A 16,766-nucleotide genomic window follows, 5' to 3' on the forward strand; every position below is an offset into this window, starting at 1 on the left:
TTATGTCGAGATAATGATTTAATCATAACATTATCTGGAGAAAAGTCACAAATGACCGAGTTAACGAGCTGACTAGATTGACAAGTTTGACCGTTAGCAAGCTTGATAGTTAGGAGAACTTTATTTTCCCTCTTCGATAACTTGTTATTGAATTAAATGGTGTACAATGGTGAGCAAAATGCCTGGGGGGTGTAAACAGCACAGTAGGGAGAAAATAGAGAGACGCTCCGGAGGCTATTGAGACTGACTAGCCCTAGCCCAGCCGGCTAGCGTGTTAGCGGCTAGCTCACCAGCCACAGTAGTTCACCAGCTAGCCCTGCGAGTATAAAGACGTGCGGGTTAATTTCGCTGCACCACTTTCTGGTGTGACCAGACCTTAACACTTAGTATAAATTGTGAAATTAATTACTAATAAAATAAACTTTCTAACATTTAAAATCTAACTGACCAGGTATGTGTCTTTATGTTATTGATGTGACACAGCTACAATCATTTGTAATTTCTGAGCTGAATGTTTTGCATGTTGTCTGCTTGTTGTTTTTTTTACAGCACATGTTAATGTACATGTTAATGTGCTGATCTGTTACATGTAAAAGGTCTCATCTGTTGTCTGTCTGCTGGTCGGTGCCGACAAACACAGCTTTACCTCCCGCTTGCACGATGTGATCAGCTTCTGTCGAATTGATTCAAAGTATCAGTTGTCAAAAAGTGAGGAGCTGATTCGCTGCTTTTAATCTTTCGGTGGAGTCAAGTCGCTCCAAGTCAACAGGCTAAAGTCCAAGTGAGTCAGAGTCAGTCGAGTTTCAGTACTTTTTGATTTTGTCCAGTCTAAACTAGCCAGATTCACGAGTCCCAGCCATGTGAGTCGAGTCCACACCTCTGGGAGTCTCTCAGCCATTGTCTCTGAATTGCTGCTCATATTGCAGATTTTTTTCGCCATAAAAGAAATACATAGTGAAGTGAGTGAGTGTGATTAGCAGTCTATCTCAGCTTGAGAATGTAATGAGAAAATTACGTCATGATATAATGATGAGTTAAAGATTTAAGACCTTGTGATGAAAATAATTAGCTAATTAAATCATTATTGTGACATAACCGTCTTAAAAACAAATAAAACATAAACAAATATGATATAATTTAGTCATGAAGTCAGAATAAAGGGCCCAGCAAGTGGATGTTATTCAGCCCAAAATAACAAAGTACATTTAAATGTATCTGAGCAATGAAACATTTGTTGTAATGTTTTCAGACTCCCACTGTAGCTCATTCTGACCGATCATTAGGTACAAAGGAGACTGAGTAAAAATTCAAACCATGTTATTTGTGCTTGGCATTTAGTAAAACCTTTACAGACGCAGCTTTCTTTGTGACTGGAAGAAAGGCCATGTTTCAGGGAAACTGACCTGACATGAACCACCCGCAGCGCACAAGTTACACTTAATGACACAGAGGACACAAAAATAATTTCATCAAGAGTGAGTCATGACTCTAACTTATTATATTCCAGTTGTATGAGGTCATCTTAGAAAGCCAGATCTAACCAGCTGACGACATGAAATCCATCTGTGCTGAGTAAAATAATGCAATGACACAAAACATGCTGTCATACTGTATTTATACCTAAGAGAGAACAATAAAAGAAACAATGAGCCATGAGCAAAATCCGGGAGGAGCCGATGGTGGTGCGTTTCGCTGATGGGCGTAATATACAGTGTTCTCTGGATCGGAGCGGTCCCAGTGTGCGACAACGTGCTTCTGAAACATTTTAGAAGCTATTCCTGTAACTGGACTGAAAGTACAGTATCTCCTGAAGATTCAATACTTTAGGTTTTATGGAAGTATGAAGACCCAAAGTGTTAAATGTTAAAAAAAATTATTAAATATAATGAAATACATAATGATATGAATCATCTAAAGAAGAAATATATAATTTAACCATAAAAAATGTGAAATCCAAAATATTTTGAAAACTAAGCTTATGATTATTATGAAATGTTATTTTATATTGCTTCCTTTGAATTTTATTTCAGGTTATTTTATTTTCAACTGTTCTTTTTCCAAAGTTATAAAAGAAAATGTGGAAATAAAGAAAACTGCTGGAATGAAATAAAATTACCTGCAATAAACTATGTTACTGTCTGCGTTTGGACCCGGTCCCGCTTCTCCTGAGTCGGGGCGGCGATTATTGTAAACCTGTAGTATGTTTGAGGTTACTGTAGATTTCCAAAATAGAAGTGTAGTTCAGCATGCTGAATACTTGTTTTTCTAAGGCAATGTGGATACTTGTATATGTGGGCTGTTTTGTTTGCATGATTTAAATATTTTGTGGTCAAATACAAAAATGTATTGCAAAATATAAATCTGCCTAACTTTGTGTTTCCTCAACTTAATTTATAAAGGTCAACTTACTGAATAATGGAGAGAAAAGACTTTCAGTGAAACAATGGAATTCCAAAAGCTGGTAAAACTAATGAGGACTAAAACTAATTGTATCAACTTTTATTTTTACAACTCAAAATAGTCATTCTAACTAAGAATATAATGCTTAAAATCCTTTTTAATTAAAATCTATTTATTTATTTAGCCTCTAGTTTTTAGAGTGAACTTAAGCTTCTAGGTGAATGTACTGTACGTAGGCAGGTATGTGAACAATGATGTAAAATCTAGTATATACAGTAAGTGCAATCCAGAACAGAGAGTGAAGGGGGTAAACACATTATTTTTTACAGTGTGTGTGTGTTTTCATGTCTACACAAAACAAAACATATCCATTAGATTATTAGATTATAGATTTCCACAGAAATTAAATGGGAGAGTGAGCAGGGGTTGATGAGGAAACCCCTGAGACGGGAAGCTCATTTTAGCCCAGATATTAACATTATCGCAGCATTATTCATGAACCACGACGCCGACCGCCTGGCGCTGTTGCCGGCCCTGCCCCTTGTCTAGACACTGAACATCAGTATCTTCTCCAGTCGTGACGTCACACTGAGGGGCAGTTCAGGACAGCTTTATTCAAACGGTGCGATTTCATCCCATCACAAAGTTGATGAAACCGAGACAAGCACCAGCTTCATCCTCCAACAGCACTTCAGTGACATCTCTGATGGCAAAATCCACCCCAAGACTAGATGGTTCTGGTTTTCCATAATACCCTTTTTGACGAATCTCGCTGGGCAAAAGCCCGGAAGAATAAATAAATGACTGGTTTGATCGAGTCGATTAACATTGTCCCTCTGTGCCCCCCGCCGCTGACCCCTCCCAGACTAAAGTAAGTCATCACAGCCACACTGGCTTCCACACTTTGACAGTTGAGTCCTGTGATGCGTGAAGGACCTCCATGCTGACTCGTCTCTCTCTCTGTCACACACATACAGTACACAGACTACTTTCTTTCATTCTCCCAACAGGGCTTAACAGTGCACCGTGCACTCAGGCCAGACCAAAAGGTGCAGATAGATTGATATTAGATTGAAAAAGCCGCCTGAATTTTTGACCAGGACGTAAAATGAGTGGTTTGTATCCATTAGTAGACATAGGCGAAATATTTCTAAATATTTCAGTTTTGTGTTGGCTCGTTGGAATCTCTTCAGTGCAATGTGAGTCATCGATCATGTTGACTTTCATTTGTTATATGTGTTGCCCTTTTCTCCTTTTGGGAGATCTGCTGTGGAAATCACAGCACAGTCTCTCGCCACTCGTTTATAGTTTTGGGAACCATTATAACATTAATGGACTGAGAGATTATAATAACACTTAATGTGAAATAGATATATTAGTATGTTAGTATATAGATATATTTTACCAGTGTCACTGAACTGATGTCACACAGATGCTGCACTGAAAACCATCCAGCCCTGCCGACTGTCTGTCGCACAGACAGAGCTGAGCATTAGTTTTAAGACACTCCTCCTTTCTCTGATACCGTGACATGTTTTGACCCCCCTTTGTCATGTGAGCTAAGCGCTGACAGCTGGAGTCAAAGCAGAAGCCAGTGAGACGTCAGACACTGACATGCTACCAGCCAACAGTGGATTTAAGATCCACAGGAGCAGTACTGGGCTGAACAGAGGTTTAGCATAGTGGCCACAGTCAAAACTGCAGGTCACGTGACAAACTCTGATCCAGAAAGAATGTGCCATACAGCAAACAGCTGTACAACTGTCACACACATTGAGAAATTACTCTTTGTATCATTACATCTTGAGCCATTAGGTCCAGTATAAAGCCATCAACATATTTTTGTGCCATTCGTGTGTGTGGACAGACGGCCGGCTCAGCCAGAGAAAGACACTCGTGCTCATGTGCTATTGGCCCAAAAATTAAGAAGCTGGAAGAACATTTTCAGCATATGTGCTCAGTGAGCAACGTTCACTGGAATGGATGACACACTGAAACCAGTTCCCTTACTACATCCACGCTATAACCCTACTGACATGCCCTGGAAGCTACTCATGATAAGGTTGGCTTCTGCCAGCTGGAGCCGAGCGTAAACATCAGGGTTTAACATGTCATGTAACAAATCAGAACACACAATCTCTCTAACCAATAAATAAATACTGTGCAATGAAGTCACTATTTATAATTTCAATCAGAGTAAGTGTGCCAGAACCAGCAAACGTTTGGCATTTTTGCTTAAAAATGTTTTTAAAATGATTACCAGCTGAATGTCATAGCGATGCTATTCCAGCAGTTAGGAGACAACACAGGGGAGCTTTACTTGGGTCTTGAGAAGCTGCAGCCTTTATTCACTGACAAACTGTAACCTCCGCTGTATATTTACTGCCAGACTGACAGCTTCACTGCTCACCTGTTCCTCTGCACCGCTGCATTCACCGTCTCTCTGCTGCCCTCTCTCTTGTTCAGACACACACACACACCCACACACACACTACGCACACACACACACACAAACTACGCACACACATGTCCCTGTGACTTGAACGAGCAGCAGGGGTGACGTAGTCTCGCGCTCTCTCTTTCTCTCACCCAGATGCGCTCTCAGGTACCGAAATTTGGCACCGATTGCTTTAACATGAATCGGTACCTGTAGTACCGACGTAATTCGGTCGGTACCCTTAAAAGTACCGGGTTCGGTATCCAACCCTAGTCAGGTGACACCATAAGCAGTGGGAATCATCCAAGAATATCAAAACCAAATTTCATCACAATCAGGCCAGTAGTTGTTATGATACCTTGCTCTAGTACCTGTCCAACAGATGTCCCTTCTCTAGGGTTGGACAGACACACACACAGACAGACAGACGAATGGTGGGGCAGCAGATATTCCACTGCAAACTAAACAGGCCCAGAAGTGCAAGGTACACAGGCAATAGCTCTTAACAGTGACCAAGTGTTTTAGGGTAGATTTCTCTCACTTATCACACTTGTTACTTATGTCTCATAATGTTGACAGCTGTGATCAGTATCCTACCATAAACAACAATTAGCAATTAGACCTCTCCTTTAATATCACAGAGGAAGGTATTGGTCTCTGGCTCAGCACTGCCTGTGGCACCACAGACCATACTGCAGCTGCAGCTGCTGAATAATGGACAGGCAACGTTAAAGATACCAGAGGTGCTAAACCAGGAGCTGTGTGACATTATTCTGGCGTGGAAGCTGCTATAGTTCGCACTGTGTTGCTGCTGGAAGCCTGTTGTATTTTCATCCTCAGGGGGTCGGCCACAGTTTCAGTGCAGTGATTAATTCCTGTTAGTACATTACATAACACTATGGTTACAGATGCAGCTGATGTATGCCGGTCCCACTTTATGTTCTGCACGCAACAGTAAATTAAATCTGCGCTGCTGCTGTGATGTGATGCAGTTTGTTAGATGCCGTCTATAAGACACCATTAACCTCAATTGATTCTATTCTGTTTTAGTGTCCCGTTGTTTAAAGATGGTTTCAGTGCCAATGATCCTGGCCGAAAAACTGTCATATTGGAAAATGGTCAAATCTTTAATTGAATATCAGAAAAAAAACAGCTATTGGTAACTTTAATCCAAAAAAGATCACAAAAGCCACATTGGTGGAACTTATTTTTATAATGTCTATTTAGGTTTTTAGGATTCTTTGAGATGATTGCACATTACAGTCAGTGGGTAGCTCCCCGTGAACTTGTTTAACTTGGTTAAAGACTGCAGAAAAAGATGGACATATAGTCAGCGATGTCTCCTGTTGGTTTATAGTGACATTTCAAATCCTGGAGCTTGGGTTTCCTTCTTCACACAAGGCTCTGCATTGCCGGGAAGCTTGAGACGTATTGAGGTGGAGCGAGCGAGCAGCGAGTTGAGTGTTTCGTTGTTGTGTGATGGGTGGTTTTATTGTTTAGATCAGAGGTTTTCAAAGTGGGGGGCTCCAAACAGTTTCAGGGGAGGCTCAGTGAATGGAAGTGAAAAAATATTACATTAGTTATTACATTAGTTATCAAAAGATATAATAGCCTAAACGTGTGTGATTTGGTTAAAGAGACAGTTCAGACACACAGTAGTTTGGGGGAGTTTTATTGCTTTTCCCCCTTTCCCAGAGTCAGAAACTAATAAATGCCTCAGGACAGACCTTCTTTTATGTATTAGGTGTAGTCTGAAGTTATTTCAAACAGCAATATTAGGCTATCTTGGCTCAACTGTTGAGTGTCTATGGGATCAAATAACATAATCGTGATCCCATAGGCATCCAGGAATTGAGCGAAACTAAGGAAGTAAACTAAGGGGGGATGAGGGGGCGCCTTTTTCCAAGCATTGTCTGAGGAGAGGCCCACAGTCTCAGACTCTGAAAACGATTTCGATTATATGTTTCTTTTTTGTTGTTTTTGTTTTTTGGTAATTGCCTAGTATACACCCCTAATTTAGAAGAGGCAACCTACCCCCATGAGGATCAACTCCACCAAGCCAGTGCGTCACCATTGGCAGGTTGGAGCTCATAAATGAGCACACCCTCTCTCTGGCCCTCTCTCTTGATTTCTAAGAAACTAGTGTACGCTGTTGGCTTTTGCACCATAGATGGATCTGTGTGGGTGTCAGACAACCAAGACAAGAAAAGGCAAATCAATGACAACTTGGGTCTTATTTTGTGGTTGCAGTCATCATCTATAGCTTATGATAACTTTGTACTCACCAAAGTCATTGCTGAGATCTGGGAACACGGCCACATCGCTACAACAAAGTCGGATGGGGCAGTTTGGAGATCAGAGAGGTTGTAAATAAACCAACAGTTTATCCAGATTATCTAAACCACTTCATTTGGAGGTAAAACTGAAAGTGAGCGCACCTGAAATGTCGCTAATAATTCCTTCAGCTATAAGAAGTACAGTACATCAAAGTTGAAGCAGGAAGTGGGTCTGTAACAGACAGTTTGGGTAATAATTTTACTGTTCGTCTTCGTTTTCTTGTCCAAATAAGTTTAGTTTATTTAAAACCAGTCTGATCATGTGACTGCTCATGGAAAGTACAATGTAATTATGACCAATTGAAAGACGGCTAAAACAAAAATTTCCTTTTAACAGGGTACTCAAAAATGTAGTATTGCACTTCTGTCAAGTTAGGGGACTCGCAAAACAGACATTAAAGAAAAAAAATTCAAAATCGAATCAGCAGAGGGTGAGATATCCTGACTTTTAATTCCTATTATTGGTCAAATGCCAAAAATTTTATCCTACACCTCCCATAATGCAACTGTAGTGTCTACGCAATAATGATAACCCAGATGACATCATCAGGGGTTATTTTCTCCAGAGCCACAGAAGACATTACGTGTTCACAGGCTGAGTAAAGTGATCTCCATGTGTTAAATCGGTGAAGTGCCCATTTTACATTGCCATCACTGTCAATATGTGTTTTGAAGATATCTCTACCTACGAGTGAAACCAATCAAAAGGAAAAGGTTTAAAAGCAAAAACTGATAACTGTATTAAAGAAAGGAGATATGATTTAGGGTACTTGTCCTGTTTTATATTTATTTATCAGTGCACAAAAATACCTTAATAACTGTACACATTTAAATAGGTTTTCAGACTTCTTCACACCATTCGGGGACTGACAGAAAGCCAGAGGCAGACAAAGCTAAAAACTGCTATGATTAAAAAAACAGCAAGAGAAATGAATGATCGAACATCATGTCTCTTGTAACTAAAGCTCAGCTGCTAAGACTATGCAAAATAATGTCTGTGATATCTATTGAACATATCAAACGTATGTATCATCACAAGTATTGTGCTAATCACTAGTCAGACAAAACATTCAGATCACATGAAAAAATGGTAATGATAGTTTTAGATACAAAGACTGGGACTACCAAATATACACCCTGTGTAGTGATAAAAGTGATTTCAATGCACATTTTATTTTGTTGTGTTGTGGCAGTAAATTAATCCACAACTGACAGAAGCAATCAGATTATATCTGTGAGTTGAGGCATGCCATAGGATTACATCAGCGGCTACAACTTAAAGGAAGTAATGAGTACGCGGCAATGACAATCATTGAATTTTGGAGCCTTGCATTCTTGAACTAATAGTACAGAAGGACTAAAACAAGCAACCACCCTCATCACTGACTGCAATTGCAAACTGTTTCAGCTTTAAGATGAATGCCCCGAGGCTGCCACTGTTGTGTCCAAAAGCCCATTTATAACTGGAGCGTTGTCTGATGTGATCGGTGATTCTAGGATGGAAAACCCTCTCTCTTGCTTGTCGGTCTAGTTGGCGAGACTTCTCTTCCAGCAATGATAGAGGCCATTCTGAACAACTCTTTCCACCAAGGTCAAGTATTAAGTACCAAAAGCCAGACCGTGACAAATGCAGAGCCTTTATTTTCTGACCTGTGCTGTTAAATATCCTTTACACTCATTTTTTGCACTTGGAGGAGTGTGTGTGTGCATGCTGTGATGATGGCAGCTGATCTATGTGGTGTGTAATGGTATTGGGCAGGTGCTAAGAGCAGCGTGGCGATACAATAATCAAACGTGAGGAAAACAGATGCAGCTCCATCTTTAGTTGACTCATGCTGGCACACGTATCACGAGAGGTTTCCTGTGCCACAGTCAGCCAGACACTGAAAGCTGCAGTCCATTCTGGCAGCAGTCTGGTGGTCTCCAGTTAACCAGTTTAACGACTTACAGGCTGACTGGACCTCCATAATGCAGTCCCAGTGGACCCTCCAACACACATAGCAGAAAACCTAGAGGAGAGCTGCAGCTGCAGATACACTGATACACACCCACTGACAAGAGGAAATGGGAGAAGATATATCGTTATGTAGCATTACATATCAACAACTGCATTGCAGTCTGAGCTGTTCAACCAAGCATTGTCCATAAAGTGCTAATAATAGGTCAGTGTCCAGTCAGCAAAACTGACACATAGAAAAAGTAACTTCCACACAGCCACAATCCTACACAGGCTCATAAATAGGTGCAAACAACGTAGCGATCAATACACAGGATGACTCAGATTGCACAGAGCACAGCCACTACAGCTCAAAACAGCCCCAAATGCCCCAAAACCAGATATAGCCTCTGAGATGTAATACTCCGGCTCTGTATTCACCTCCCAGCGCTGCAAAGAGCAAGCCAAGGACAGAGTAGCTGAATGTTAAAGTGCCTTGTCACTTTAGGAAAAGAAGTAAAAAGGGCTGAGCCATTACCACCAGCCCAGCGTCAGAGGAACACACTGTAGCAATTAACACACAGTGTCACCCAGACAATGAATCATGGGAGAGCCCTGAAGGATGAGCACTCAGCCAGGTGTTGGGACAAAAAATTGTATACTTTCCAGACACTGGACCGTCATCAAATAGCTTAATCAAATCACATGAACTTGCCTTAATATTCCACAATAGATGGCAATGCCCCTATGCAACGAGAGGTGAGAGGAGCCAGAGGTATTTTTGCCCACTGTAAATCCCCATTTTAAAGTTTTCTTTTAATGATATCTTCAATGTTCCTCAACAGAGAAACATGTTAATTTAGCAATACTGTGGGGTTTATGTTAAGGCCATCATTTTTAATTATCTCAACATTCTAAAGAATCACATTTTTCTCTCAGCTTGGTATGGCACATGAGCCTGGTGCTAGACCTCTGAATCTTTGATTTGTTCAAAAAGTCAAATAGTGACAGAAAAATGCTAGCAAGCGTGGATGTGATGGACGCAGCAAATCAGGTTGTTGTAAGTGGACTTACAGAAATAACAACTCTTAAACTGCCATATTTCTTTGATCGATGTGCGAAAACGTTAAGCTAACTGCTCCTAGCAACCACTACTGCAGCTTCCGTGTCGACTGAAAATGTTGTAGGCAGGACTGACACGCCACTCACTACTGATTGGTTACAGCAAAACAAAACAAATAACCCCCTCCAAACAGAAATCAGCTAACAAGAGCACAATGTCAGGCTGAACAACTGGAATGAAACGCAATGGCAATTCAGTCTGATTATCAGGCTGATGGCTGATAGCTTTTAAATCCTATGATGATCCATGAGCATCAGCCACAATTACGAGTCACAGAAGCAAATCAGAGCTGCAGTAAATTCAAAGCACTCACTGACCAAAGAAAGCTTCAGTCCCCCTACACAAATTGTCCTCAGGTTTTTGTCATACAAACTGAAAACTTGGTAAAACATGGTAACCACTGAAAGGGTCCTCCTGCAATTTAGTATTGCACTTCCATAAAGCTGGGAGAACTGCAAGAAAGAATGGTCTAAATTGGTGCAGCAGAGGTGAAGGTATCCTAATACTTTAAACTCTAAAAACACTGAATCCTACATTTCCCATAATGCTTGTGATAGTGTCTCGATAAACCCTTCCTGCCTGGTAAACACCCAGGTCTTTCGAACTTCATGCCCTCAGTTGTAACACAAGCTCTCTGTTAAAAATCACCAGGGTTATTTTCTCAGATTTGATAAAGCTCATTATACGGTTGTTTTCTCAGGCTGAGTAGTACTAGCCATGAAAAGTAAATTGGTTTTGGTACGTAAATTTGCACTGTAACACATACACAACTGTGCCAGACTTCCCTTTCTCTCTCTTAGATAGGGAGGGCAGAAAAGACAGAGGAAAGAACACTTTAGTTTTTTAGTACTCTTTGTTCTTTGAGCCTTTCCTCTGTAGCAGTGAGCACCACTATCAGGTAAGCAATCCCCTGGAACCCCTCCACACACACACACACACACACACACACACACTCACCCACAGACACACACGCACAGATATATATATATCCTGACTGCCAGAGACGGAAAGAGACATTTGGGTTTGTCTGCCATGTGTGCAATTTAGGTTGCATCAAGAGGATTTTGAAGGTCATTTTTTGGATTAAAGCTGCCATTGTCGATATTTTGTCCCAACATTCAATCTTTAGACCATTTTCATGGTACAAACATTTCTAAAAATAAAAAGTTCTCTGACAGAAATGCATTCTTGTCAGGAAATTTAAGCCTCTGGAAGCAGCATTTAGACCATTAGAGTCTATTTAGGTTAAAGGATTCAAATACAGCCAGTGTATAAGTGTTCTAATGTGCAATCAACCTGCATCGTAGCCATTATATCAGAGGTGGATGGCACTCACTGCAACACATCTGAATAGAAGAACAGTACTAACCTGATGTAATGGTTAAATCATACACCGCCATAACAATGCAACCTTTACACACACATTTGCACACCAACACCATGTCGCACTCGTTGGCAGGTGCAGCCTCTGAGTGGACTGCCAAACAGACAGCCTTCCAGGGCGACAATACAGTGAAGGAAGCCAGCCAGGAACAAGCACCAGCCACGCTAGCACAGCTAGCAGGTTGCATGCACACAATCCCTGCCTGCAATGCGTGACTCGACGAGCGATAAGGCATGAATCAATCACACATGCTAATCATGGAGGCAGATAGATCCCCCACACGCACACACACCGACAAGAATTCAGGCAAGGACGCACTCGTCCAAATCCATTGTCTCGGGGTTTGGTGTGGAAACACAGATGGATGGATGAAAAGATGGATGGATGGATGGATGGATGGATGGATGGAAGGATGCAGAGATAGATAGCTCACCGGTTTGCCTTCTTCCTTTCTCTCCACCTCTTTCAGCACATTATCCAGGCTGAGTGTGCGTGTGTGTATGTGTGTACATGTGTGTGTGTGTGTATGTGTGTATGTGTGGTGAGCCGGCAAGGATACACACTGCTACATCCCCTCCTCTCCCTCTCTCTGACGATCCCTCCCTCTTTCTCTCTCCTCCCTGGGATATATTTAATTATTTCCTCCCTCCCTCTCTCACTCACTCGCCCTTTCTTCCTCCCTCTCTCTCTCTCCCTCTCTCTCTCTCTCTCTCTCTCTCCTCACAGCTGATAGAGTCGCCTTGCTTTTCTCAAGGCTGTTTAATCCTATCTCTGCCTCTTTCTCCCTTCTTCTTCTTCTTCTAGGACTTGTTATCCTCGTAGCTAAGTAAGTCGTAGCTCTCTGTTTCTGGCGAGGCAGACAGAGCCAAAAATAGAAGAATAAAGAAAATGGAGTGCCTGGCTTGTATATTAAGAGCTGATATCTGCACGGTACAATGCTCCCCCTCTCCCTCCCTCTCTCTCCCTGTCTTTCACTTTAACACCGTGTCCCTCGTCTGCCTCTGTGTCTTGTGTGATGCAGCAGCACTGTAGGCTCCTCCCTGGAGAGACAGCGGTGCCACACAGCTGAGAGAAAGAGAGGGGGATGCTGGGAAAAAGCAGTGGCAGTGGGAGAGGGAGGAGGAGAGTGGGGCTGTGGGTGGGGGGTGGGGGGCTTGGTGGTAGTGGGGGGGGAGGGGGACCCGGTGCAAGGCAGGGCAGCATGCACTGAACGCATCATCAAAGACTTCAACGCTTCCACCTCCTCCCACCCTCCATCATTCTCTCTCCTCACAGAGGGGGGTCTGTTCACTCTTCACGCACACACACACACACACACACACACACACACACACACACACACACAGACAGACTAAATCAGACTTTAAGGCTGAAAAAAAAAAAAGCCAGAAGCAAGCTGCTTTCAAGGGGAGCCTTGTCTATTGTTATCAGCTCTACCTTTTGATCAGACTTTTAAGGCCTCTGTCACTTTAAAGAAAAGATTTTTTTTCATCACTATAACATTTCTGTGTTTGTTTTGGTAACCTAAATTCTCATATGGGACCATCAGCAAGCAGACTGGAGTTTAAATTGTGTGTCACCAGGTTTGATTTGGCAGGAAATTTGGCACAAAACAGGAAGAGTGCTGTCCTCATGCTGCACACAGAGCTGTAGTATCAGGGTTTAATGGCAGGTGACAGAGGGAGTGAGCTAATGGAAAAATCACTGCCAACTAGTTTTTAGGGGAGGCAGTGTTGGTCCACTGTAGCACTGCATTGTGGGATTGTTAGCAAAAAGTAATGTATATGCCATCGACACTGCTTTTTTCATTGCATCGTAGGAATGATGGAGGACACCGTGAAGAAAGCAAATATCGTGCCCTATATAGTAAATAGGGAGTGATTTCAGTGACACAGCCTTTATCTTGCTGTCTTTAGCAACAGGGAAAGAATGCTTTTATTTATTTATTTGCATATATATGAACACCTTTGTATGTTTGCTACTTTCACAGTAAATGCAATTCCAGTAGTCCATCTGGATCTAGCGATTATTGAGTCCTGTTTTATTGCACTAATTGTGATCCTGACAGCAAAAGTCAAATCAATAATCGATCAATAATAACTACCTTCTTAAACTGAGCAGATGGTGACCATACATCTGGACTCTCATGGGACCCACAGATCATAGCAGAATAGCATTTTTAAGTAAATAATTGTTACAATTATAAGGGAGACCTGTGATACTGGTGATATTGAATAGTTTACCTGTTTTTTTATAGAGCTCAACCAGACTGCAGATTTATATTGCATTGCTACCGATATATTGTACATAGAGTGTAATTAAGGCTCACTGCAGCAGTGAAATATTTTTAGGGTTTTGTTTTCTTATCATGATGTATAACATGCACTTCTGTTGATGTGGAAGAGCATACAACATATCCTCTAATCATGAATATCAATAACAGTCTATGCTCTGTGAATGACAATTCAAATACTCCACAGCAGCATCCTCTTCCAAAGCACTGTCCCTGTTACTAGTATATTTCGCCCAAAAACAAATGCTGTTCATCTCAGTTGTAATGGGACAGCAATTCAAAATCCCACCAGAGAAAAACAATAGCTGCATGGCCAAATCCCACGAGTGGAAATGGGAAATGATGTTAATATGGTTTGTTTTTTTGTGATTTGGGTGAACTGACCCTTTAATGTTTCAATTATCTTCACAAAGTATTAGCTACTGCATATTTTATCAGGAGATATCCGAACACAGTTAGCCTTGAAACTGTTTTTCTCTCCCTCCTCCACTCATTCCTCCCTTCCTGTCCTCTCTGAGAGGAACGGCTCTATCCTTCCCTCCTCTTTCCACTCATGTACATCAACAAGCAAGAAAAACAGCGAGAAGCCACAGTTATTACTGTTACATGTACAGTATTACACATCATCCACAGGGCACAGCAAGCAAAGCTTTACACAACACATAGACACTAGCTTGGTGTGTGTGTGTGTGTGTGTGTGACTGCACATGTGTGTATCCTTCATTACCTACCTATATAATGACAGTCACACTCTGCTCTTCACAGTCAACCAGTGGTCTGCTTCAGGGCAAAAGCACAGGGCTCCCCTCCCATCAAACCCAAATACACACACACACACACACACACACACACACACACAGGAGTGCAGTCCACAAGCTGCTGAAACATGCTGTCACAGCAAATAGACAGCGAGGGAGTACAGCAAACAACATGAGAGTACATGAGAGCGAGAGAGAGGGAGGGAGAGAGAGACAGCAGCAGTGGCTACAGTGACTAGTCAACTTTAAATAACAATAACTGAACTGATATTAACGTTTAAGAACATGGAAGCATGGAAATGTCAAATCAAGATGTTTTGACCATTACAGACTGCCAAACTAACATGAAATTACAGATACAGATATTCATGGTTCGCAGAGCATGAGTCCTCATGTTTGGTGACCTCTGACCTCTACTCTATAACAATCAGGCCAAAACCTCCCCTTATACACAAGACATACTCATGGATGGTTTCAATCTGTCCGCTAGATGTGAACATATCTTAGTTTACTGAGCAAAATTATGCTCCCCAGAGGATGCATTTTCATTACTTCATAAGCTAGCTATAGGACCACCGTTAGTGTCTGCTCAGACCAGAAAGTGGCACAACAAAATTCATTAGTGCATCTTCATGAAAAAGGTGGTGCTGGAAGTTTGGAGGCACAGTGACTCATGACTTGCGGTGCGCGTTGACAAGCCATGGTTGTTGAGCTAAACCGAAGCATGCTGGCTAACCAGTAATATGCTAATGCAAGGTCTCGGGAGACCACAACAACCTGCAAGGTGAGGGTCACATGACAGACAGGGGTAGATGAGCTAGCGCGCTAATCTGCTACCATGTTTACTGCCAGCTGACCACAATTTTGTGTGCGAGCTATTATTACAGTGTTATCTGAACGATCACATTGGCTGTAGGTTTGACGATGCGGTTTTTATTACAAAATGTCACAGCGGACACGTTTCAGCAGGTAGCAAGCTTGGTTGCTAACTGAAAAAAAAGGTTCACATAATATATTCAACAGTTGTCTCACAGCTGAATGCAAAAAAAAAAACCCAACCTGTCTTTTATGGAGCACTACACACTCCGACAGAGCAGCATGCTATAAAACTGGATGGTGCGCCACAGTTAATGTGATTCCTTCATTTTTAGACTCTCAGTCTCTCCTTTATCTCAAAGGTCAGCACAGTCAAGATGGTTTGCAAGATGGCCAACGGCTTGAATTCACATGTCGAAGTTCACCAAAGTTGAAGCCTCCGTGAGTGAATCCACTTATCACGGCGATTCCTTTGCTGGTGTGACCGGGTCCTTGGGACAAACTGTCCAATTTGCACACAAGATCATATACTCTAATAGGAGGACTGCCATGAAATTGGCTGAGCAAAGTCATGCTCCCAAGAGCACAAACCTTTGATTTTAATGACCATATGTCCTTTCCTCTTCCAAGCCATTTGAATGTGCAATGTTAAAGGGGAATTTCTTGCCACTAGAATTAAAGCAGCAGTTTAACTTCAGCAGCAACTCTTTATTTCTGGTTATTTAATAATTACAGGAATATATCAATGTTGATTATGAATTTTAAAAAATGGAAGAAAATCCCTTGTTCAAATACATTCTCTATCTTTTTATCTTGCTCTTTTTAGACTAGTGGAGAAGTTGACTACATAACTTTGTTTTTAACTTCAATAAACATTATATGAAATCCTACCCTAATAATATAGAAGCAACGAGGGTTGGGCGATGTCTACCAAATTGGCATTTGACGATGTCCGCAGTGAAACATCGCGATGGACGATGGTATCATTGGTGGGGGTGGGGGGCCCATGAATAAATGTTCCCGTGTCTTGCGTCCAAGCTGCTGGTTTTACAAGCTGGAGGGACTCACTGATTATTAAGCACATGCATTTGTTTAAATTGGTACGTCCTCGGCTCGAGACTGACTGAGGACCTTTGTGTTCGCTGTTCTTCCTTCCTGTACTAATGTTGTTTGGATGAACAGTCTGATTTCCACTACAGGTTGGCTGAAAGCTAAGGAAGTTCATTGATGAGAAAACTATTGAGCATTAAGTATCTAACAAATCTGAGCAAAAATCAGTAAAT

General features: G+C 41.7%; 1 protein-coding gene across 2 annotated transcripts in view; it reads right to left on the minus strand.

Moving 5' to 3' along the window:
• prkcz (protein kinase C, zeta) overlaps window positions 1–16,766 on the minus strand; it is a 107,009-nt gene that overhangs the window by 80,556 nt on the left and 9,687 nt on the right. The window lies entirely within an intron of this gene.

This window comes from Siniperca chuatsi, linkage group LG10 (assembly GCF_020085105.1).
Source record: "Siniperca chuatsi isolate FFG_IHB_CAS linkage group LG10, ASM2008510v1, whole genome shotgun sequence".
NCBI lineage: Eukaryota > Metazoa > Chordata > Actinopteri > Centrarchiformes > Sinipercidae > Siniperca > Siniperca chuatsi.